The 24,769-nt window shown below is 42.2% G+C and overlaps 1 long non-coding RNA gene across 1 annotated transcript in view; it reads right to left on the reverse strand.

The window, feature by feature from the left end:
- LOC141172105 (uncharacterized) overlaps nucleotides 1–24,769 on the reverse strand; it is a 98,806-nt gene that overhangs the window by 16,514 nt on the left and 57,523 nt on the right. The window contains exon 3 of the long non-coding RNA XR_012252420.1: nucleotides 9,970–10,059. This is a non-coding gene — a long non-coding RNA (uncharacterized lncRNA). The remainder of the gene's footprint in view (nucleotides 1–9,969; nucleotides 10,060–24,769) is intronic.

Here is a 24,769-nt window from a genome sequence, read left to right on the forward strand (position 1 = left end):
AGAGGAAGCATCAACCTCAACCAAAAACGGCCTAGTAACATCAGGCTGCATAAGGATGGGAGCAGAGGTGAACCTCTCCTTGAGATACACAAAAGCTTCAATGGCCTCAGAAGACCACTGAACCGCATCAGCATCTTTCCTGGTGAGATCAGTCAGAGGTTTGACAATACTAGAAAATTTTTTTATGAATTTTCTATAGTAATTGGCGAAACCCAAAAACCTCTGTATCGATTTCAAACCAATAGGCCTAGGCCATTCCTGCACAGCCTGAACCTTAACCGGATCCATCTCAAAACCTTTGCTGGAGATAATGTAGCCCAAAAAACTAATTCTCTGTACAGCGAACTCACATTTCTCCAGCTTAGCAAAAAGCGAATTGTCCATTAATAACTGTAATACCTCACGCACGCTCCGCCAATGAGACTCCAGATCTGGCGAATAAATCAAAATGTCATCCAAATACACAACCACATTTTTACCGATCAAAGGTCTAAGGATGTCATTAATCAGATTCTGAAAAAATGCAGGAGCATTAGTAAGACCAAAAGGCATAACCAGATTCTCAAAATGACCCACAGGAGTGTTAAAAGCAGTCTTCCATTCATCACCCTCCTTCATGCGCAACAGATTGTATGCCCCCTTAAGGTCAATTTTAGAGAACCACTTGGCCCCCAATAACTGGTTAAACAGATCAGGAATCAATGGCAGTGGGTAAGGATTGCGTACCGTAATTTTGTTAATCTCACGAAAATCCAGACAAGGACGTAAACCGCCGTCCTTTTTTTTTACAAAAAAAAATCCAACCGCCACAGGAGACTTAGAGGGCCTAATGTGACCGGCGGCCAAACTTGTCTGTATGTATTCCTCCAAAGCCTTCCTCTCAGGAATAGTAAGGTTAAATAAACGACTTTTAGGAAGAATCGCTCCAGGGACAAATTCAATAGAACAATCATAGTCTCTATGGGGAGGCAAAACCTGCGATTCTTTCTCAGAAAAAACTCTCCAAAAATCCTGAATAGGAACAGGCAATTCTCCCCTATCCAAAGCTGCAATACGCCCGTTACAACACTTGTCATAACATTTATGGCTCCAGGATTTAATTTCACTGGTAGACCAATCCAGTACAGGATTGTGAAATTTTAACCAGGGCAAACCCAATATTACTGGAGAAGGCAAGTTATTCAACACTACCAAATCCAATTTCTCATGGTGAACACCATTAATAGTGAGAGGAAATTCACTGACCTTGAGAGTAATATTCTTCAAAGGGGAGCCATCCACAGAAACCACAGCAATGGGGGATGATAAAGGTTCAGGTTTTAAATTGAGTTTTTCCACGAATCCCCCATCAATTACATTCAGTGTAGACCCGCAATCAACAAACACCCGAAATTCCATTAATTTTTCCTGAGCAATCGTGGAAGCAGCTAAAAATATACCCTTGGAATTTAAACAGGCAATACGGGCGTGACTGACCATTTTTTTTTCTTTCTTCATACGAAGCTCACAGCCTTTAATCAAATGACCAGATTTTCCGCAATAGAAACACAAGCCTTCCGAAAAACGACGGTCTTTTTCTTGAGAGCGAGGTGCCACCGATCCAATCTCCATCGGTTCACCACTGTTAGTACACACATTATCATAACCAGAAACTGACATAGCAGAGGATTTGCTCTCATTAACCCTAGCACGCAGTCTTCTATCCACCCGTATAGCTAATTGCATAGCCTGTTGCAAATCCTCAGGTGTAGGATAAGCAATTAGCAGGTCTTTAACCCTTTCACTGAGCCCAGCAAGAAATAGACTTTTCAGAGCAGAATCGTTCCACCCTGTTTGAGTGGACCAACGACGAAAATGAGTACAATATTTTTCCACATTACCTGATCCTTGTTTTAAACGTCTCAACTCAGTCTCAGCTGATGCCACACGGTCAGGATCATCATATAATAATCCTAAAGCAGAAAAAAAACTATCCACTGATCTGAAGCATGTATCACTAGGTTGCAAAGAAAAGGCCCACTCCTGAGGCTCTTTGCGCAAAAGTGACATTATGAACCCTACGCGCTGGGATTCATCCCCAGAGGAATTGGGTCTCAAACGAAAATACAATAAGCAAGCATTTTTAAATGAAAAAAATTCTCGATGTTCACCAAAAAATAAATCCGGCAAACATACCTTAGGCTCCAAGAAATATGCTCCAGGACAGTTACTCACGTGCTGACGGAGCTCGGCCACTTCCAGAGAGAGTCCCTGCAGGTGTTTAGCCAAATCCTGAACCGACACCATGATGGAACAAAAAAAAAAAAAATCTTTCCTTAGAGAATTTGCAGGCTGGACTTACTGTTATGTTCTGCTACCAAAGCTAAGGAAAGAGAGGAGATCTGTCCCTACTATAGGACTCAGCTGAATCCCTACGATGTAACAGGGAACCTGATCCTGCGATCAGACCTGCTAAAGTCCTAATCTAGTCTGTACGGAGACCTATAGATGTGGGGAGGGAATCCCTACAAGTACTAAGGACTGGGAGGAATATGGGACACGTCCTAACAGAAATAGTAGCAGACAGACGAACAAACAAAATAGATAGAACATAGAGGTCCGTAGACCAAGCAAACTAACAGAGCTAGATACAGAGCACAGGCTAGCTAGAAAGTAGATATACAATGAAGTCCAGCAAAGCCAGAAGGGCGGAGCAGGATTAAATAGGCCAACAAGGTCATGTGACCAGCAAAGGAAAAAAAACCTAACAGCAAGGTTCTAACAAAAATGGGTCTTTGCAGGGTGTTACAATCTCAGAACCTGGAAAGTAGGAGGAAGAACCACTAACAGTCAGCTGCAGCTGCACAGTTGTCTATGAGAGGATCTTCTCTGCCTAAAAAAGCTTAATATTTTTTCATGTGCAGGTATATAGAGATATATTTTGTTTATTCTTTTGCATATAGCAAGATAATATAGTTGATCAAAAAGATTCGCACTACCCTGATTCAGCTTACACTTCGGCACCCGGACCAGGACTGTTCAAACTTACTTGGTGCCTCTTTCGATTTCCAGGCCTCCCGCAACTTCATGACGTCACATGAGACCTAGTTTCTTGGCCTCACATGACATCATAAGGTGAGGTCATGGCATACGGTACCTCGCGGGGGCCTTGAAATAACAACGGGCACCTAGGATGATGGCGCCAAGGAACGTTTGCACTGCCCTGGAGTGGAAGTGGAAACTGGAGGGCCAGGGTGGTGCAAATCTTTTTGCTGATCATAGAGCTTTGGACACATGCCGATGGGTTCACATATTTATCTTTCACTTCTTTTAGTATTCTATTAGAAAATTATTTCAATACAAACTTGTCTGCAACATAATATAACACGGCTCTGAGCAAAACTGCTTAGTAAAATGCTTCTTATAATAACACGGTGTTCTAGTTTCCCTCCTTAGTAATACTACTTTTCTCCAGTAGTGGCCGCTAGAGGGAAAATGTACAGCTGACGTCAACTTCTCCTGACACAATTACCCGCTTGATGGGAGTATAATATGCAGCTTTAATATAAGGTTGTATAAAAATGGAATAAAAAACAGTCAAAGTGCTACGGTCTGGTACTACTTGAGTGTCGCCTTTAACAACCCCTTTAAATAATTATATGCAGTAAAAGGATGAAGTTCAACTATGCAAAGGTAAATGTGGTGGCAGTGAAGTGGCAATAAGAGGCAGACTCGTACTGATTTCACACAACATCCAAATCCCAAAACATAAAATATTAAATGAATAACTTACTTCCTGTCCTTACATTTCATCATTCAGAAAAGCTTAGAAAGACGATTGTGAAGACGTATTGATCATTACTAGATGCAGACATGACCGACATATTTCCTTTAGCAATTCTTTAAAAGGATTTTCCCGCCTCGTAAAGTGATGTGATATTGCTGCATCCATTTCATCTTAAAAATTAAAAAAAACTTTTATTTTTACTAATTTTGTCCAACATGGAAAGTTCGGAAACTTTGCAAATCACTTTATTACGAGTTTTAGTGAATAAAGAACGCAATTCCAATATTTTTTCGTTTTTCTTTTATTACGTTCATTTTAGCGGTAAAATTGACCTGATATCGTGATTCCTCTGGTTATGACTATACCAAACTTGTAACTTTTTTTATATTTTAATGATTAGAAAAGGTCCCAATGGTGACGTGTATATGCATTTTCACACGGACCGTTTTGTCGCGCAGTGCGGATATTGGGCTCATGTTTTTTTTTATGGGTGATACATGTTAAAAATGTGCAGAAAGGATTAGAACCTGATTCCCCTATTACTTTTTCATGCAAATGAACAATGATTTGCTTTACTAAGTGTTCAGTTTAGTTCAAAGGCTCCATATTTGATCACAGACAGAATTGCTACAGCTTATTAATAATACACCTTGTCTCCTGTGTAATTGGTAAAACTACAAATATTCCTGGCATCAAAGGAAAAGAAGCAAATATTTGTTTCTAACAAGAAGAAATCCTGCCTCCCTTTACAGATATGGGAGAAAAGGTAAAGGTACATGTGTGTGTATTCACGGACAAGCCGTGAGGCTGGGTAGTCAAGAGGTCCGAGGTCAAAAGCGAAGAGGGTACATCATAGACAGAGGGGTGAGACAACAGCATAGTCAGGTCACAGTCCGAGGTCAGAATTCCAAGAAGCTAGCGGATCACGACAAAAAAGGGTTAGGCAAACGGATGGTCAAGGTAAATCCAAGGTCAAGCAACAAAGATCCGAATACAAGACTAGGAGAAGAGAGCAAACATACACCTCATGAGCTACAATTGGCAGAAATCTAAGGCAGAGAGCTGGCTAAATTTGGGTGGTGTCACCATTTTCTTTTCTATTTTTCCCATCAATTAATCTTTTTTAATTGGGGAGCTGATGTTTTAATTGATATCATTTTGAGGTACTTACTTTTTGATCTCTCTTTGCATTTGTTGTTGGGGTTCACCATCCGGAACCTGCCCTGTTTGGAGGTACTGAGCTTGCTCCATACACCCGTACCAGCGTAGAGAGTCGAGTCTCACCGGTCTGATATTGATGGCATATGCTAAAGGCAGGTGTAGGCAAGAGTATTTTTTTCTGTCGTGCGAGAAAATCGGATCAATTAAGCGTATCACACTCTGATCAGAGTTTGATCCGAGTGTGATCACAGTGTCCTCTGATTCTCTCAGATGAGGAGAAGATGGAGAAAAAAAAACACCATACACATTAGACTAACATTGGCAAAACCCACCAATATTGATGGGTTCGGGAAAGAGATAGCTGCCAGTCGAACGACCTGCCCATTCATCTGTTTGGGAGGTCTTTAGACTTAGAGTCTCCAAAGCAAACAAGTTGTGTCCTATACTTCCCCATTAGTTTGGTACTCCTAGGTGCAGTTCTTCAGTTTACGGCAATTTTTATTTCTTTCTTACTCCTCCCTCATTTAAAACCCAAAGTCCAAAGAAGTCAAATATAGTTACTTGTGTTCATTTGTTTCTTAAGGTCGAAGGAGGAACAGTTCTCCTTGTGGAGAGCGCCAATCTGGTGTAAGGAGACTTATAAGCCATGCAATACTTCTCTGTGAATTTAAAAATGCAAGTAATTTTTTCAGAGAGGAAGAGGACGGGAACTCTAACACCACCTATTAGATGTAGCAATCCTAAAAGTCAATATTGACCATTTCACAAGCCTTGCCTCATGACTTAAGATAAGAAGCCAAACCAGAAACTCATTTTGCAGACACGTGTTTCAGGTTGTTTACCCCTCATCAGTGCAAAGGAAGTGTTCTGATTTGCTTGGAAAAAATGCCTCTTACAGGTGGCCTATGGGATAAAGTTTCTCCTTGTGCAGAGTGTCAAGCTGGTGTTGGAGAAGCCAAACCCAACATTCCTTTTGAAAACATGTGTTTTTCTCCGTAAGTGGCGCTAGAGTTCTATTCCTCTTTCTCTCTGAAGAGGCTTTTGATTCCCAGAGGAGCATTGTATGGCCTCTAAGTCTCCGACACCAGCTTGACACTCTGCACAAGGAGAAACTTTATCCTTTAGGCCACCTGTAAGAGGCATTTTGTCCATGAAAATCAGATCTCTGGCTTTGCACTGATGAGGGGCAAACACCCCGAAACACGTGTCTGCAAATGGAGTGTCTGTTTTGGCTTCTTATCCTAAGTCATGTGGCTAGGCTTGTTAAAGGGTCGATATTGACTTTTAGGAATGCTACTTCCAATAGGTGGCGCTACAGTTCCCATCCTTTTCCTCTCTGAGGCTGATTGCATTTTTTCTTTCTTAAGAAACTCAGTTCCATCAACATTTAGCCAATGCGTTATAATAAAGTTTATTTGCCGCGTGTTCTATTCTTAGTCAATTGCGCTAAATATTTCATGATATTTAATTACACCGTCGCGGTAGAGTGTATAAATCTGTAATATGCAGAAGGTAACATCACGCATGTTTCAACCTATCATCTACCTGATTTCACAGCCCAATAAAGCGCACGCTGATCAAATGGACCCACGTGCGCCTGTCTGCCCGACTCATTTGTGTAAATGTGCTCTCGTGTTCTGCATATCTGAGGCTGGTGTAGTTGCTAAGCAGATTCAATTAGATTACGGTGAGTAAGAAAGTGACAAAAACTCTGTGTGACAGAATGAGGTAGCAGGGTTTGCCAGAGGATGGAGCAGAGCTGTCCTGATTGCCATGTCCTCCAGCACACAGTCTTCTGCCATTTTGACGGAGATTTTGCTGAGCTACAAATATGGCGACCTGTTAGATAAACTGCAACAAAAAGAGATTCCAATTCATGAACCTGTAGGGGGCATCACTTTGGGAAGAACAGGCAAGGGTTTGGCTTCTGCAAACATTTATGGCATATTGACAGAACATGGAATGATTTTGCATTTCTCCAATTTGCTGACTGCTTTTGCAAAATTATTTTTTTATTTTACTGTCTGGGATCACATTTACTCTGTCTCTTCCATTACTCCATGAGAGTACAATATAGATTGCCTGAGAAAACATGACCACCTTTCATATATATATAGCCAGGTAGGCACAAACAAAAGCATCCAGCAGCATTCTGTAAGCGCTGGGATGTATGCAAAGCACTGAATATATGAAATTTGGGCTTATAAAATGAAAGTACTTAGCACATAAAGTGGCCAATTCATTGTGCACTAAGTACCTTCATTTATAGCTACAGTATATTCTATATAGCAATAATTCAGTCCAAATTTCATATATTCCATATTTTGCATACATTTTTGCGCTTACAATGTGCAGCTGGATGCTTATGCAGTCATAGCAGGTTACACCTGTTCACACCTGCTTTATTCTGCTTGGAGATGCTGTTCAGTTTTTTCTTAGTAGCCAAGTAGGTAGCTATAGACGTGAAGAGGTAGCAGTTTAATCCAGATCATAAAACTTCCACATAAGAGGACCCAATCTTAGATATGACACATGATAGGTATGGGCCTGTAAGATAGTTAACATTAAGTCTTCCACCCTCTTAAAAAAAACCTACTGTTGCGTCCAGAAATGTTCAGTTGGTGTGAATCGATGTTCAGGACTTGATCCCAGTAGCCACGAACAGGATGGGAGTCCTGAGAACAAAATTTTACCTAATCGACTCTTCTTTTGATTAGCTGGCTAGCTAATCAAAAGATGAGCCGCAGATGCTGAAAGATATGAGGCAGATCCCAGTGATCCCATATGATGGCCTCAGAATACTGTCCTCACTACTGTACTGGGTCCTAGGAAGAAATTTACACCATCTCTATCCAGGACTGTCGAATCCTCACCGTTGACCCTGTTGTAGTGAAGATTGCGCCTGGTTTCCTAAATTTCATTATTCCTATGCAAATGTTGTATTGTGCTATTATATGCCATATTATATTATGTTGATGTGAGTGATTACTCATGAAAGAGCCATTTCACCCCAGGATTAATTATGCCACAGTGTAGTGTTGGTAATGTAAAAAGTAGCACTCATCAGGTGTTGCTCTGTGTTTTCAAGAAGTCTTTGCACTGTGTTACACTGAGTCATGGGACGGTGTGGGGGTCACCATTAGCATACATTCCCATGACTGCGGGAGTGTACAGCGCACATAAAAGGTTCCTGCTTACAGCAGTTCAATATAGAACGAGTGTTACTCATCCCCACTTCTAGTTAAGATGCAGCACATCTTCTCCTTATATGTGCCAGATGTCGACCTGCATGCGTCTGACATCCGGAAAATATAAGAAGAAGCTGTGCAGCATCTTAGCTAGATGTGCAGGATATCTGCCTGAATGCGTCTGACATCCGGCACATATAAGAAGAAGCTGTGCAGCATCTTAGCTAGAAGTGGGAGTGAGTAGCACTCGTTCTATATTGCACTCTACGCCATGACTATAGAAAGTTCCACAGAGGAGATGTAAGGCACTGCAGTCTGGGCTGCCTGCCAATGCCATCTGCCCCAGAGGGAAGAGACAAACCCACCTGCATGAGAGTACCAACATCATTTAGAAATTATGATACCACCAGTTAGGGGTGAGTGAAGTGGACATATGTCAGCATGGGGCGAACATTAGTCTTGTTACTGATTTTTGCATTGCAGGATTTTCAAGTTACGCCTTTGTACAAAGGCCAGTACTAGATTTTACAATACTAACTGCATAATATTAAACAGATCTCTAAAGGCTTGATGAAACTGGTGTGCTTACTGTTAAAAACCAAATCAGAATGTCTGTAAATTCATGATATTAAAATGAGGTCTAAGGGGTGATGTTTCTCCTTGTGGAGAGTGACATACCGGCTCTGGCATGCCAATGTAAGGAGACTTATATACACCATGCATGTTCCTCTGGGAAATTTAATATGCAAATTGACTCTTCAGAGAGGAAGAGGGCTTGAACTCTATAGCGCCACCTGTTGGAAGCAGCAATCCTACAAGTCAAAGGTCGATTGTGACTTGCAGGATTGCTGCTTCCAACAGGAGGCGCTATAGAGTTCAAGTCCTCTTCCTCTCTGAAGAGGCAATTTGCATATTAAAATGAGCATTAAATGAGTTCAGAGCAAGACTGAGAGAGTTCATGAATCCTAGTATATTCAATATCTGCCCGCCCAGTCTGACAGCTGCAGAAAGGGGAGGAGGCACAGGGAGGAGCTGTCAATCAAGCTAGTTGGGCAAAGGTTGAGTTAAACTTTTAAAAAAAATGTATATAGTTGACCTGACATGGATTATCAAAGTAAGTATACCTGCCTCACTGAATCTAAAACATTTATTTAACAATATATGCAGTTTGTAATGTGAAATCTGGTGTCAATTTGTTTTATGTATTCAAAAATAGCAAGTGAGATATAATTAAAAATATATTTATTAGGATTTGCATTGACAACTTATTTTATTTGTTATACTCAGCATCTGCAAATAAATACATATTGGTCCATTATCGGCATACATGATAAATGTATGATCGCTGGCTGTCCGACGACTTGGATCCCCATCGATCTCGAGAATGGGGTCTTAAAGTTCGCTGTGTGAATGGTGTCGGGTTATATATCCTCGACTATCACTCCATTCACTTCTATGGATCTTCCATCAATTACCCAGAAGTGATGGAAGTGCAACTCTTTATACACAGAGAACTTCGGAAGCCCTTTTCTCTGGATCGGTGGGGGTCCCACCGGATGGAGTAAGGCCGTCTTCACACATCTGACATTCGCAGTCTCAGTACGAACCACGATGTTCGTACCAGCCTCAGGTCTCCTGACACAAACTCATCGGATGTATGAAACAAGCCTTAGGTGGAGCTTCCTGCTAAATTAATTGACTATTATGAAATTCCCACTCCCAAAAAGAATTGAAATAGCTTTGTTGTGTATCATGATGTTCTGCAGCAGCAGAGAAAAACAGATCCACAATACACAGTGCATTTGTAGAAGCTCTTTTTAAAGGGATCATGTCGTCCTCCAAACATTGTGATACCTGCATTATGCATCATGTGTTTGAGCTGAATATTCAATAGCATTCAGGTGGTGCATTATGTATGAATGATGTCGTAGACTGTGCCCAATCCTAGATGGAAAAGAGAGAGAAAACCAAGTTATTTTATTACTATACAATATATGTTACAGTTAAAGCATAGTCCAAAATTCTTGGTCTGTACATAATTTATTCAGCTTTTCCTACAGCATCCTGACATTGAGCTCTAAGAATATTAGCAGGTGACTGTGCAGATACTTGCTACTTATATATAGTAATTGCCAACACTATCTGGAGGCAGTACATAATTCAGGTCATGTTCTTCACTACATTACCAGGTAGATTTAAGGGAGGCAAAAAAAATAGTGATCCTCTTGAACTTAGACCCCAATTTGATCTACTACTGGAACCACGCATTATGTGTTCTCTTCACTAGTCTTTGAGAGCTAGAGAGACAGTCAATTTAGTGACTTTGATGGAAAGAGCCTCATGTATGCAAGGCCATCTTTACATCATCTTGGCTGGACTGGGTTACCAGATAGATTTTTTTCCTGGGAGTTAAAGGGGGTGCCCGATGAAACTTATGGATTAGTGGGGGTCGAACCAATGAGGTCCGCACCGATCGGCAGAACCAGGCATTTTTATTCCCATTAGAATGGAGCAAAGGTGCACATGCTTGACCACTGCTCCATTCATTCCCTCTCCGGCTGCTGAGCGATGTGCTGAGATTTTTCCAGCAGCCCCATAGGGGTTGAATGGGGGGGGGGGCTGTCGGGCATCCAAACTGCCACTCCATTTTGTAATAGGGACATCGGGAATAACACTTCTCCATTCTGCCGAGCGGTGAAGGTGCCAGCGTCAGACCATGGATAGGTGATAACTGATTTTCACTGGACAACACCTTTAAGGGTCACAGAGCTCCATAAATTCCCCATATAAAGTGTTTTCCAGGTCAACAAGGTGAATAGAAGGACTGGGAGCAGAATTGACTTTTGCGGGAAGGGTTTATGGTTGAAGGTGATAACTGATTTTCACCGGACAACTCATTTAAGGGACACAAAGTTCCATAAAAGTTCCCAATCGGGAATAAAACTTCTCCATTCTTCCGAGTGGTGAAGGTGCCAGCCTCAGACCACGACCAATAAATAAGTTATCACCTATCTCATGGATAGGTGATAACTGATTTTCACTGGACGACACCTTTAAGGGTCACAGAGCTCCATAAATTCCCCATATAAAGTGTATTCCAGGTCAACAAAGTGAATGGAAGGATTAGAAGCAGAATTGACTTTTGCGGGAAGGGTGTACGGTAGAAGTCCCAGTAGGTGATAACTGATTTTCACCGGACAACACCTTAAAGGGTCACGGAGCTCCATAAATTCCCCATGTAAAGTTTTTTCCAGGTCTACAAGGTGAACGGAGGAAATGGGAGCAGAATTGACTTTTGCAGGAAGGGTGTATGGTAGAAGTCCCAGTAGGTGATAACTGATTTTCACCGGACAACATCTTTAAGGGTCACAGAGCTTCATAAATCCACAATGTAAAGTGTTTTCCAGGTCAACAAGGTGAATGGAAGGACTCGGAGCAGAACTGACTTTTGCGGGAAGGGTGTATGGTAAAAGTCCCAGTAGGTAATAACTGATGGTAGAAGTCCCAGTAGTAGAGGTCTCGCGTGAATCCCTTGTAACGTGGTCCTACTATTGTGCAGCACAGGACCACATTTACTGGAAATTAAAACGATTAACCAAAATCCATACTGCCTTTCTCCAAGGATTCTTTGAACTAATTTGTGAATTACCAGTCTGATAGGAACCTGTTTTTTTGCAAAGTTTCATTCATAGGTGATTTTATAATACCGCCAACCGCTGGCAGCTACTGGGCTGATGAAGTGTCACGTGTAGGAGTTTCTTCATTTAGTGGTGGAGTGTTATAATAAACCCGCTGTAGCTGTATTTAGATGATATCACCTCCCACACAAAGTGCTGATGTGCCGATAAATGGAAATGGTGGCTGATTTCAAGCAGCTGTAATGCCTTGATTCCTTGTGAATTCATAAAGCCTCATACCAGGAATATGTTTCAGCTGAGATCTCAACATTCAGAATGAGCAACGCATAATATCATTTGAACAATGGCCCCAAACACCCACACAGAGCAAGACGAACGCTGCGAGCTTATTAGATGGGGATCACGTGAACAGTCTGTGTACGATTATAACCCATTGTGTTCTACGAGAGTATTAGTAACAAGGTCACACAATTAGGTTTTATTTGTCATAGTATCGAGTTAATTATGGAAGGTTGAAGATCTAAACATCAACCTATACATATATGTAACAATCATTATCCACTTATAAAAGAATGGGAAAAACCTGTCTAACAGGGTCACATCATGCGCAAGTCATACAACCATTAGTCACATTAGTAGATTCATATTGCCCACAGATGTACAGGGGCATCAGTGGCATCATGAGGGTTGCTTGTAAATTCAAATCCACCTATAAATTCCCATTTTGACTTAGGTTCACTTTCCCACTCCAAGACTGAAATCTTACTACATAAAGAGCTTGATGTTGAGGTGAGTCCGAGAAAAACATCAGTTGCAATTACTTCAGTAGGCCAGAGGGGCAGCATACAGAGACAATTCACTTTTTGAATTGGTGAACCTCTCTGTAATCTTCTAAATTGTATTTTTGTTTTCCGTAATGCCATTTACCGTATATACTCGAGTATAAGCCGAATTTTTCAGCATATTTTTTTAGGCTGAAAAAGCCCCCCCTCGGCTTATACTTGGGTATATACTCTATATAGTATATACATTCCGGTGGTGGATAGTGGTGGGGGGGCACACACAGTTGCCCGCTGCTAAAGGAAACTGCATATTCACCCTTCTCCACGCCCATGGGAGTGGAGAGGAATGAATATTAATTTCTTTAATAGCGGGCGAACAGTGTTAGCAGCCGCTCAGTGATCCTCCATGCCCTCTATTAGAGAGTATAAATATTCACCCTTCTCCACACCCAATGGCATGGAGAAGGGTGAACATTCTCTTTAGTAGCGGACACGGAGGATCGGGTGCTGCGGCGCTGCTGACACTGTGCGCCTGCTATTAAAGAAATTAATATTCACTTCTATCCACTACCATAGTCCCGGCGTGGAGAGGAGTGAATAGGAGTGAATCTGAGGGCACATGGCAGTGACATCATTCGCTGCTCAGATGCGGAGGGGAGCTGCTGGCAGAACAGGACGCAGCGCTGGAGCAGAGGGAAGGAAGGTGAGTAGAAGTGTTTATTTTTTTTTTAACGTGTGAAGTGATGGGGGGCCATGTATACCAGGATAGGGATGAGGGGTGCCATGCATACCAGGATAGAGGTGCCATGCATACCAGGATTGGGGGATAAGGGGGACCACACATACCAGGATTGGGATAAGGGGTGCCATGCATACTAGGATTAGGGGATGAGGGGTCCATGCATACCAGGATTGGGATGAGGGGTGCCATGCATACCAGGATTGGGGATGAGGGGTGCCATGCATACCAGGATTGTGGATGAGGGGGCCATGCATACCAGGATTGGGGATGAGGGGTACCATGCATACCAGGATTGGGATGAGGGGTGCCATGCATACCAGGATTGGGGATGAGGGGTACCATGCATACCAGGACTGGGATGAGTGGTGCCATGCATACCAGGATTGGGATGAGTGGTGCCATGCATACCAGGATTGGGGATGAGGGGGCCATGCATACCAGGATTGGGGATGAGGGTGCCATGTATACTAGGATTGGGGAATGAGGGGTTCCATGTATACCAGGATTGGGGATGAGGGGTGCCATGCATACCAGGATTGGGGATGAGGGGTACCATACATACCAGGATTGGGATGAAGGGTGCCATGCATACCAGGATTGAGATGAGTGGTGCCATGCATACCAGGATTGGGGATGAGGGGGCCATGCATACCAGGAGAGATGGGCCATGCATACCAGGATTAGGGATGAGGGGAATCATGCATATCAGGATAGGGATGAGGGGTGCCATGCATACCATGATTGGGATGAGTGGTGTCATGCATACCAGGATTGGGATGAGGGGGCCATGCATACCAGGATTGGGATGAGGGGGCCATGCATACCAGAACTGGGGATGAGGGGTGTCATGCATACCAGGATTAGGGATGAGGGGTGCCATGCATACCAGGATTGGGATGAGGGGGCCATGCATACCAGAATTGGGATGAGGGGGCCATGCATAGCAGGATTGGGTTGAGGGGTGCCATGCATACCAGGATTGGGGGGTGAGGGGGCCATGCAGACCAGGATGGGGATGAGGGGTGCCATGCATATCATAATTGGGATGAGGGGGCCATGCATACCAGGATTGGGATGAGGTGGCCATGCATGCCAGAATTGGGATGAGGGGTGCCATGCATACCAGGATTGGGATAAGGGGGCCATGCATACCAGGATTGGGATGAGGGGGCCATGCATACCAGGATTGGGATGAGGGGGCCATGCATACCAGGATTGGGTTGAGGGGTGCCATGCATACCAGGATAGGGGATGAGGGGGCCATGCATACCAGGATTGGGATGAGGGGTGCCATGCATACCAGAATTAGGGATGAGGGGGCCATGCATACCAGTATTGGGGATGAGGGGGCCATGCATACCGGGATTGGGATGAGGGGACCATGCATACCAGGATTTGGATGAGGGGGCCATGCATACCAGGATTGGGATAAGGGAGCCATGCATACCAGGATTGGGGATGAGAGGTGCCATGCATACCAGGATTTGGGGTGAGGGGGCCATGCAGACCAGGATGGGGATGAAGGGTGCCATGCATACCAGGATTGGGATGACGGGGCCATGCATATCAGGATTGGAATGAGGTGGCCATGCATACCAGGATTGGGATGAGGGGTGCCATGCATACCAGGATTGGGAGGAGGGGGCCATTCATACCAGGATTGGGATGAGGGGGCCATGCATACCAGGATTGGGATGAGGGGTGATATGCATACCAGGATTGGGGATGAGGGGGCCATGCATACCAGGATTGGTATGAGGGAGCCATGCATACCAGGATTGGGATGAGGGGGCCATGCATACTAGGATTGGGATGAGGGGGCCATGCATACCAGGATTGGGAATGAGGGGTGTCATGCATACCAGGATTCGGGATGAGTGGTATCATGCATACCAGGATAGGGATGAGGGGTGCCATGCATACCAGGAATTGGATGAGAGGTGCCATGCATACCAGGATTGAGATGAGGGGGCCATGCATACCAGGATTTGGATGAGGGGGCCATGTATACCAGGATTTGGGATGAGGGGTGCCATGCATACCAGGATTGGGAGGAGGGGTCCATTCATACCAGGATTGGGATGAAAGGGCCATGCATACCAGGATTGGGATGAGGGGTGCTATGCATACCAGGATTGGGGATGAGGGGGCCATGCATACCAGGATTGGGATGAGGGAGCCATGCATACCAGGATTGGGATGAGGGGGCCATGCATACCAGGATTGGGATAAGGGGGCCATGCATACCAGGATTGGGGATGAGGGGGCCATGCATACCAGGATTGGGATGAGGGGTGCCATACATACCAGGATTGGGGATGAGGGGGTCATGCATACCAGGATTGGGATGAGTGGGCAATGCTTACCAGGATGGGGAAATTTACTAGTAGCTGCTGCATTTCCCACCATAGGCTTAAACTCGAGTCAATAAGTTTTACCAGTTTTTTGTGGTAAAATTAGGTGCCTTGACTTATACTCAAGTATTTACGGTACTAATTTATTAATTATGACAACTTTGTTGTTTATCGTGTAAAAAGGCTGAAAGTGAATAGACATGGGTAATTTCAGTTTGTTTTATTATGTAGAGCACTCTTTCTAGCTTCCGAAACTTATTTGTTTCGGAACTCGGGCTGCTAGTTAACATAATATTTCTCCAATTTTCAGTTCTCTTTCAGACTGCAGCATGATTTCCCTGAATTTTGATGAATGCATTTTATCTTCCGCCTTTTTATTATTTCCCATAGGAGCATGCATGGCTTTTAAGTCTCCTCACTCTGGCATGCCAGGCTTGACATGTCACTCTCCACAAGGATAAACTTACCCTTTAGCCACCAGTCCAGAGCCTCTCACCTAGCCAAATCAGATCTCATACTTTGCACTGATGAGGGGCAACACTCCAAAACACCGTGTCTGCAAATTGAGATTCTGGTTTGTTAAAGAGTCGATATTGACTTTTAGCGTCACTGCTTCCAATAGGTGGCGCTGAAGTTATAGTCAGAGACAATTTTCATATTTAATTTCCCAGAGAAGCATGCATGATTTATAAGTCTCCTCACTCTGACATGCCAGGCTTGGCTTGTCACTTTCCACAAGGAGAAACATTACCCCTTAGACCACATCTTCCATCTTCAAAATCCTTCCATGTTCCAGTTCAAAGAAACAGCCAAGAACATGAGACTAGATCTATCATAATCTCAAGGCTTTTACTGAAACATCTACAGGATATGCCATAAGTGTGTCATGGATGCGGGTCTTACCTTTGAGAACCACACCTATCACAAGATCAGGGCCCGTGTTGTACAGCTGTGAAAGGAGAGGTGACCATACCTGTGGGTCTCTCTATGTTCAATTCTCATATTCAGAAAACTGTACAAATACAGCCACCTCCCAACTCAACATTGGGAGCAGGATGAGGTTTGGGTACCACCATTCTCAAGAGAGAGAGTCTCATAGGTGGGACCCATATCTATGAGATATTAACGGCTGATGCCAAAGGCAAGAAATAATTCACACAGTGATTCCACAGTACATAAATAATACACACAGTGATGTCACAATACAGAGAGAATACACACAGTGATGTCACAGTACAGGGATAATACACACAGTGATGTCACAGTACAGGGATAATAGACACATTGATGTCACAGTACAGGGAAAATAGACACAGTGATGTCACAGTACAGGGATAATAGACACAGTGATGTCACAGTACAGGGATAATACACACAGTGATGTCACAGTACAGGGATAATACACACAGTGATGGCACAGTAGTGGGATAATACACACAGTGATGTCACAGAACAGGGATAATAAACATAGTGATGTCACAGAACAGGGATAATACACACAGTGATGTCACAGTACAGGGATAATACACACAGTAATGTCGCAGTACAGGGATAATAAACACAGTGATGTCACAGTACAGGGATAATAAACAGTGATGTCACAGTACAGGGATAATAGACACAGTGATGTCACAGTACAGGAATAATAAACAGTGATGTCACAGTACAGGGATAATAAGCACAGTGATATCACATTACAGACATAATAAACAGTGATGTCACAGTACAGATATAATAAACAGTGATGTCACAGTACAGGGATAATAAACACAGTGATATCACAGTACAGACATAATAAACACAGCGATGTCAAAGTACAGGGATAATACACACAGTGATGTCACAGTACAGAGATAATAAACACAGTGATGGCACAGTAGTGGGATAATACACACAGTGATGTCACAGAACAGGGATAATAAACATAGTGATGTCACAGAACAGGGATAATACACAGAGTGATGTCACAGTACAGGGATAATACACACAGTAATGTCGCAGTACAGGGATAATAAACACAGTGATGTCACAGTACAGGGATAATAAACAGTGATGTCACAGTACAGGGATAATAGACACAGTGATGTCACAGTACAGGAATAATAAACAGTGATGTCACAGTACAGGGATAATAAACACAGTGATATCACATTACAGACATAATAAACACAGTGATGTCACAGTACAGATATAATAAACAGTGATGTCACAGTACAGGGATAATAAACACAGTGATATCACAGTACAGACATAATAAACACAGTGATGTCAAAGTACAGGGATAATACACACAGTGATGTCACAGTACAGAGATAATAAACACAGTGATGTCACAGTACAGGGATAATACACAAAGTGATGTCACAGTACAGGGAGAATACACACAGTGATGTCACAGTACAGAGATAACAAACAGTGATGTCACAGTACATGGATATTACACACAGTGATGTCACAGTACATGGATATTACACACAGTGATGTCACAGTACAGGGATAACACACACAGTGATGTCACAGTACAGAGATAATATACACAGTGATGTCACAGTACAGCGATAATAAACACAGTGATGCCGCAGTACAGGGATAATAAGCACAGTGATGCCACAGTACAGGCATAATAAACACAGTGATGTCACAGTACAGGGATAATAAATACAGTGATGTCACAGTACAGGGATAATACGCACAGTGAGGTCACAGTACAGAGATAAAAAACACAGTGATGTCACAGTACAGGGATAATACACACAGTGATGTCACAGTACAGGGAGAATACACACAGTGATGTCACAGTACAGAGATAACAAACAGTGATGTCACAGTACATGGACAATACACACAGTGATGTCACAGTACAGAAATAATGCACACAGTGATGTCACAGTACAGGGATAATAAATACAGTGATGTCACAGTACAAGGATAATAGACACCGTGATGTCACAGTACAGAGATAATACACACAGTAATGTCACAGTACAGGGATAATAATTACAGTGATGTCAAAGTACAGGGATAATAGACACAGTGATGTCACAGTACAGGGATAATAAACACAGTGATGTCACAGTACAGGGATAATACACACAGTGATGTCACAGTACAAGGATAATATACACAGTGATGTCACAGTATAGGGATAATATACACAGTGATGTCACAGTACAGGGATAATAACCACAGTGATGTCACAGTACAGGGATAATACACTCAGTGATGTCACAGTACAGGAATAATAAACACAGTGATGTCACAGAACAGGGATAATAAACACAGTGATGTCACAGTACAGAGATAATACACACAGAGATATCACAGTACAGGAATAGCACACAGTGATGTCACAGTACAGGGATAATACACACAGTAATGTCACAGTACAGGGATAATAAACATAGTGATGTCACAGTACAGGGATAATACACACAGTGATGCCACAGGACAGGGATAATACACACAGTAATGTTGCAGTACAAGGATAATAAACACAGTGATGTCACAGTACAGGGATAATAGACACAGTGATGTCACAGTACAGGGATAGCACACAGTGATGTCACAGTACAGGGATAATACACACAGTGAAATCACAGTACAGGGATAATAAACATAGTGATGTCACAGTACAGGGATAATACACACAATGATGTCACAGTACAGAGATAATAGACACAGTGATTTCACAGCACAGGGATAATCAACAGTGATGTCACAGTACAGGGATAATAGACACAGTGATGTCACAGTACAGGGATAATACACACAGTGATGTCACAGTACAGGGATAATATACACATTGATGTCACAGTACAGGGAAAATAGACACAGTGATGTCACAGTACAGGGATAATAGACACAGTGATGTCACAGCACAGGGATAATACACACAGTGATGTCACAGTACAGGGTTAATACACACAGTGATGTCAAAGAACAGGGATAATACACACAGTAATGTCGCAGTACAGGGATAATAAACACAGTGATGTCACAGTACAGAGATAATAAACAGTGATGTCACAGTACAGGGATAATAGACACAGTGATGTCACAGTACAGGGATAATAAACAGTGATGTCACAGTACAGGGATAATACATACAGTGATGTCACAGTACAGGAATAATACAAACAGTGATGTCACCGTACAGGGATAATAAACACAGTGATCTCACAGTACAGATATAATAAACACAGTGATGTCACAGTACAGGGATAATAAACACAGTGATGTCACAGTATAGAGATAATAAACACAGTGATGTCAAAGTACAGGGATAATACACACAGTGATGTCACAGTACAGGGAGAATACACACAGTGATGTCACAGTACAGGGAGAATACACACAGTGATGTCACAGTACAGAGATAACAAACAGTGATGTCACAGTACATGGATATTACACACAGTGATGTCACAGTACAGGGATAACACACACAGTGATGTCACAGTACAGAGATAATATACACAGTGATGTCACAGTACAGGGATAATAAACACAGTGATGCTGCAGTACAGGGATAATACATACAGTGATGTCACTGTACAGGGATAATAAGCACAGTGATGCCACAGTACAGGGAGAATAAACACAGTGATGTCACAGTACAGGGATAATAAATACAGTGATGTCACAGTACAGGGAGAATACACACAGTGATGTCACTGTACAGGGATAATAAGCACAGTGATGCCACAGTACAGAGATAAAAAACACAGTGATGTCACAGTACAGGGATAATACATACAGTGATGTCACAGTACAGGGAGAATACACACAGTGATGTCACAGTACAAAGATAACAAACAGTGATGTTACAGTACGTGGATAATACACACAGTGATGTCACAGTACATGGATAACACACACAGTGGTGTCACAGTACAGAGATAATACACACAGTGATGTCACAGTACAGGGATAATAAATACAGTGATGTCACAGTACAGGGATAATAGACACAGTGATGTCACAGTACAGAGATAATATACACAGTAATGTCACAGTACAGGGATAACAAATACAGTGATGTCACAGTACAGGGATAATAGACACAGTGATGTCACAGTACAGGGATAATAAACAGTGATGTCACAGTACAGGGATAATACACACAGTGATGTCACAGTACAGGGATAATATACACAGTGATGTCACAGTATAGGGATAATAACCACAGTGATGTCACAGTACAGAGATAATAAAAACAGTGATGTCACAGTACAGGAATAATAAACACAGTGATGTCACAGAACAGGGATAATAAACACAGTGATGTCACAGTATAGAGATAATACACACAGAGATATCACAGTACAGGAATAGCACACAGTGATGTCACAGTACAGGGATAATACACACAGTAATGTCACAGTACAGGGATAATAAACATAGTGATGTCACAGTACAGGGATAGTACACACAGTGATGCCACAGGACAGGGATAATACACACAGTAATGTCGCAGTACAAGGATAATAAACACAGTGATGTCACAGTACAGGGATAATAGACACAGTGATGTCACAGTACAGGGATAGCACACAGTGATGTCACAGTACAGGGATAATACACACAGTGATATCACAGTACAGGGATAATAAACATAGTGATGTCACAGTACAGGGATAATACACACAATGATGTCACAGTACAGGGATAATACACACAGTGATGTCACAGTACAGGGATAATAGACACAGTGATTTCACAGCACAGGGATAATCAACAGTGATGTCACAGTACAGGGATAATAGACACAGTGATGTCACAGTACAGGGATAATACACACAGTGATGTCACAGTACAGGGATAATATACACATTGATGTCACAGTACAGGGAAAATAGACACAGTGATGTCACAGTACAGGGATAATAGACACAGTGATGTCACAGCACAGGGATAATACACACATTGATGTCACAGTACAGGGTTAATACACACAGTGATGTCACAGAACAGGGATAATAAACACAGTGATGTCACAGTACAGAGATAATACACACAGAGATATCACAGTACAGGAATAGCACACAGTGATGTCACAGTACAGGGATAATACACACAGTAATGTCACAGTACAGGGATAATAATTACAGTGATGTCAAAGTACAGGGATAATAGACACAGTGATGTCACAGTACAGGGATAATAAACACAGTGATGTCACAGTACAGGGATAATACACACAGTGATGTCACAGTACAAGGATAATATACACAGTGATGTCACAGTATAGGGATAATATACACAGTGATGTCACAGTACAGGGATAATAACCACAGTGATGTCACAGTACAGGGATAATACACTCAGTGATGTCACAGTACAGGAATAATAAACACAGTGATGTCACAGAACAGGGATAATAAACACAGTGATGTCACAGTACAGAGATAATACACACAGAGATATCACAGTACAGGAATAGCACACAGTGATGTCACAGTACAGGGATAATACACACAGTAATGTCACAGTACAGGGATAATAAACATAGTGATGTCACAGTACAGGGATAATACACACAGTGATGCCACAGGACAGGGATAATACACACAGTAATGTTGCAGTACAAGGATAATAAACACAGTGATGTCACAGTACAGGGATAATAGACACAGTGATGTCACAGTACAGGGATAGCACACAGTGATGTCACAGTACAGGGATAATACACACAGTGAAATCACAGTACAGGGATAATAAACATAGTGATGTCACAGTACAGGGATAATACACACAATGATGTCACAGTACAGAGATAATAGACACAGTGATTTCACAGCACAGGGATAATCAACAGTGATGTCACAGTACAGGGATAATAGACACAGTGATGTCACAGTACAGGGATAATACACACAGTGATGTCACAGTACAGGGATAATATACACATTGATGTCACAGTACAGGGAAAATAGACACAGTGATGTCACAGTACAGGGATAATAGACACAGTGATGTCACAGCACAGGGATAATACACACAGTGATGTCACAGTACAGGGTTAATACACACAGTGATGTCAAAGAACAGGGATAATACACACAGTAATGTCGCAGTACAGGGATAATAAACACAGTGATGTCACAGTACAGAGATAATAAACAGTGATGTCACAGTACAGGGATAATAGACACAGTGATGTCACAGTACAGGGATAATAAACAGTGATGTCACAGTACAGGGATAATACATACAGTGATGTCACAGTACAGGAATAATACAAACAGTGATGTCACCGTACAGGGATAATAAACACAGTGATCTCACAGTACAGATATAATAAACACAGTGATGTCACAGTACAGGGATAATAAACACAGTGATGTCACAGTATAGAGATAATAAACACAGTGATGTCAAAGTACAGGGATAATACACACAGTGATGTCACAGTACAGGGAGAATACACACAGTGATGTCACAGTACAGGGAGAATACACACAGTGATGTCACAGTACAGAGATAACAAACAGTGATGTCACAGTACATGGATATTACACACAGTGATGTCACAGTACAGGGATAACACACACAGTGATGTCACAGTACAGAGATAATATACACAGTGATGTCACAGTACAGGGATAATAAACACAGTGATGCTGCAGTACAGGGATAATACATACAGTGATGTCACTGTACAGGGATAATAAGCACAGTGATGCCACAGTACAGGGAGAATAAACACAGTGATGTCACAGTACAGGGATAATAAATACAGTGATGTCACAGTACAGGGAGAATACACACAGTGATGTCACTGTACAGGGATAATAAGCACAGTGATGCCACAGTACAGAGATAAAAAACACAGTGATGTCACAGTACAGGGATAATACATACAGTGATGTCACAGTACAGGGAGAATACACACAGTGATGTCACAGTACAAAGATAACAAACAGTGATGTTACAGTACGTGGATAATACACACAGTGATGTCACAGTACATGGATAACACACACAGTGGTGTCACAGTACAGAGATAATACACACAGTGATGTCACAGTACAGGGATAATAAATACAGTGATGTCACAGTACAGGGATAATAGACACAGTGATGTCACAGTACAGAGATAATATACACAGTAATGTCACAGTACAGGGATAACAAATACAGTGATGTCACAGTACAGGGATAATAGACACAGTGATGTCACAGTACAGGGATAATAAACAGTGATGTCACAGTACAGGGATAATACACACAGTGATGTCACAGTACAGGGATAATATACACAGTGATGTCACAGTATAGGGATAATAACCACAGTGATGTCACAGTACAGAGATAATAAAAACAGTGATGTCACAGTACAGGAATAATAAACACAGTGATGTCACAGAACAGGGATAATAAACACAGTGATGTCACAGTATAGAGATAATACACACAGAGATATCACAGTACAGGAATAGCACACAGTGATGTCACAGTACAGGGATAATACACACAGTAATGTCACAGTACAGGGATAATAAACATAGTGATGTCACAGTACAGGGATAGTACACACAGTGATGCCACAGGACAGGGATAATACACACAGTAATGTCGCAGTACAAGGATAATAAACACAGTGATGTCACAGTACAGGGATAATAGACACAGTGATGTCACAGTACAGGGATAGCACACAGTGATGTCACAGTACAGGGATAATACACACAGTGATATCACAGTACAGGGATAATAAACATAGTGATGTCACAGTACAGGGATAATACACACAATGATGTCACAGTACAGGGATAATACACACAGTGATGTCACAGTACAGGGATAATAGACACAGTGATTTCACAGCACAGGGATAATCAACAGTGATGTCACAGTACAGGGATAATAGACACAGTGATGTCACAGTACAGGGATAATACACACAGTGATGTCACAGTACAGGGATAATATACACATTGATGTCACAGTACAGGGAAAATAGACACAGTGATGTCACAGTACAGGGATAATAGACACAGTGATGTCACAGCACAGGGATAATACACACATTGATGTCACAGTACAGGGTTAATACACACAGTGATGTCACAGAACAGGGATAATAAACACAGTGATGTCACAGTACAGAGATAATACACACAGAGATATCACAGT

Source organism: Phyllobates terribilis, unplaced genomic scaffold, assembly GCF_046119375.1.
Source record: "Phyllobates terribilis strain yellow unplaced genomic scaffold, ASM4611937v1 Scaffold_12__6_contigs__length_324123572, whole genome shotgun sequence".
Lineage (NCBI taxonomy): Eukaryota > Metazoa > Chordata > Amphibia > Anura > Dendrobatidae > Phyllobates > Phyllobates terribilis.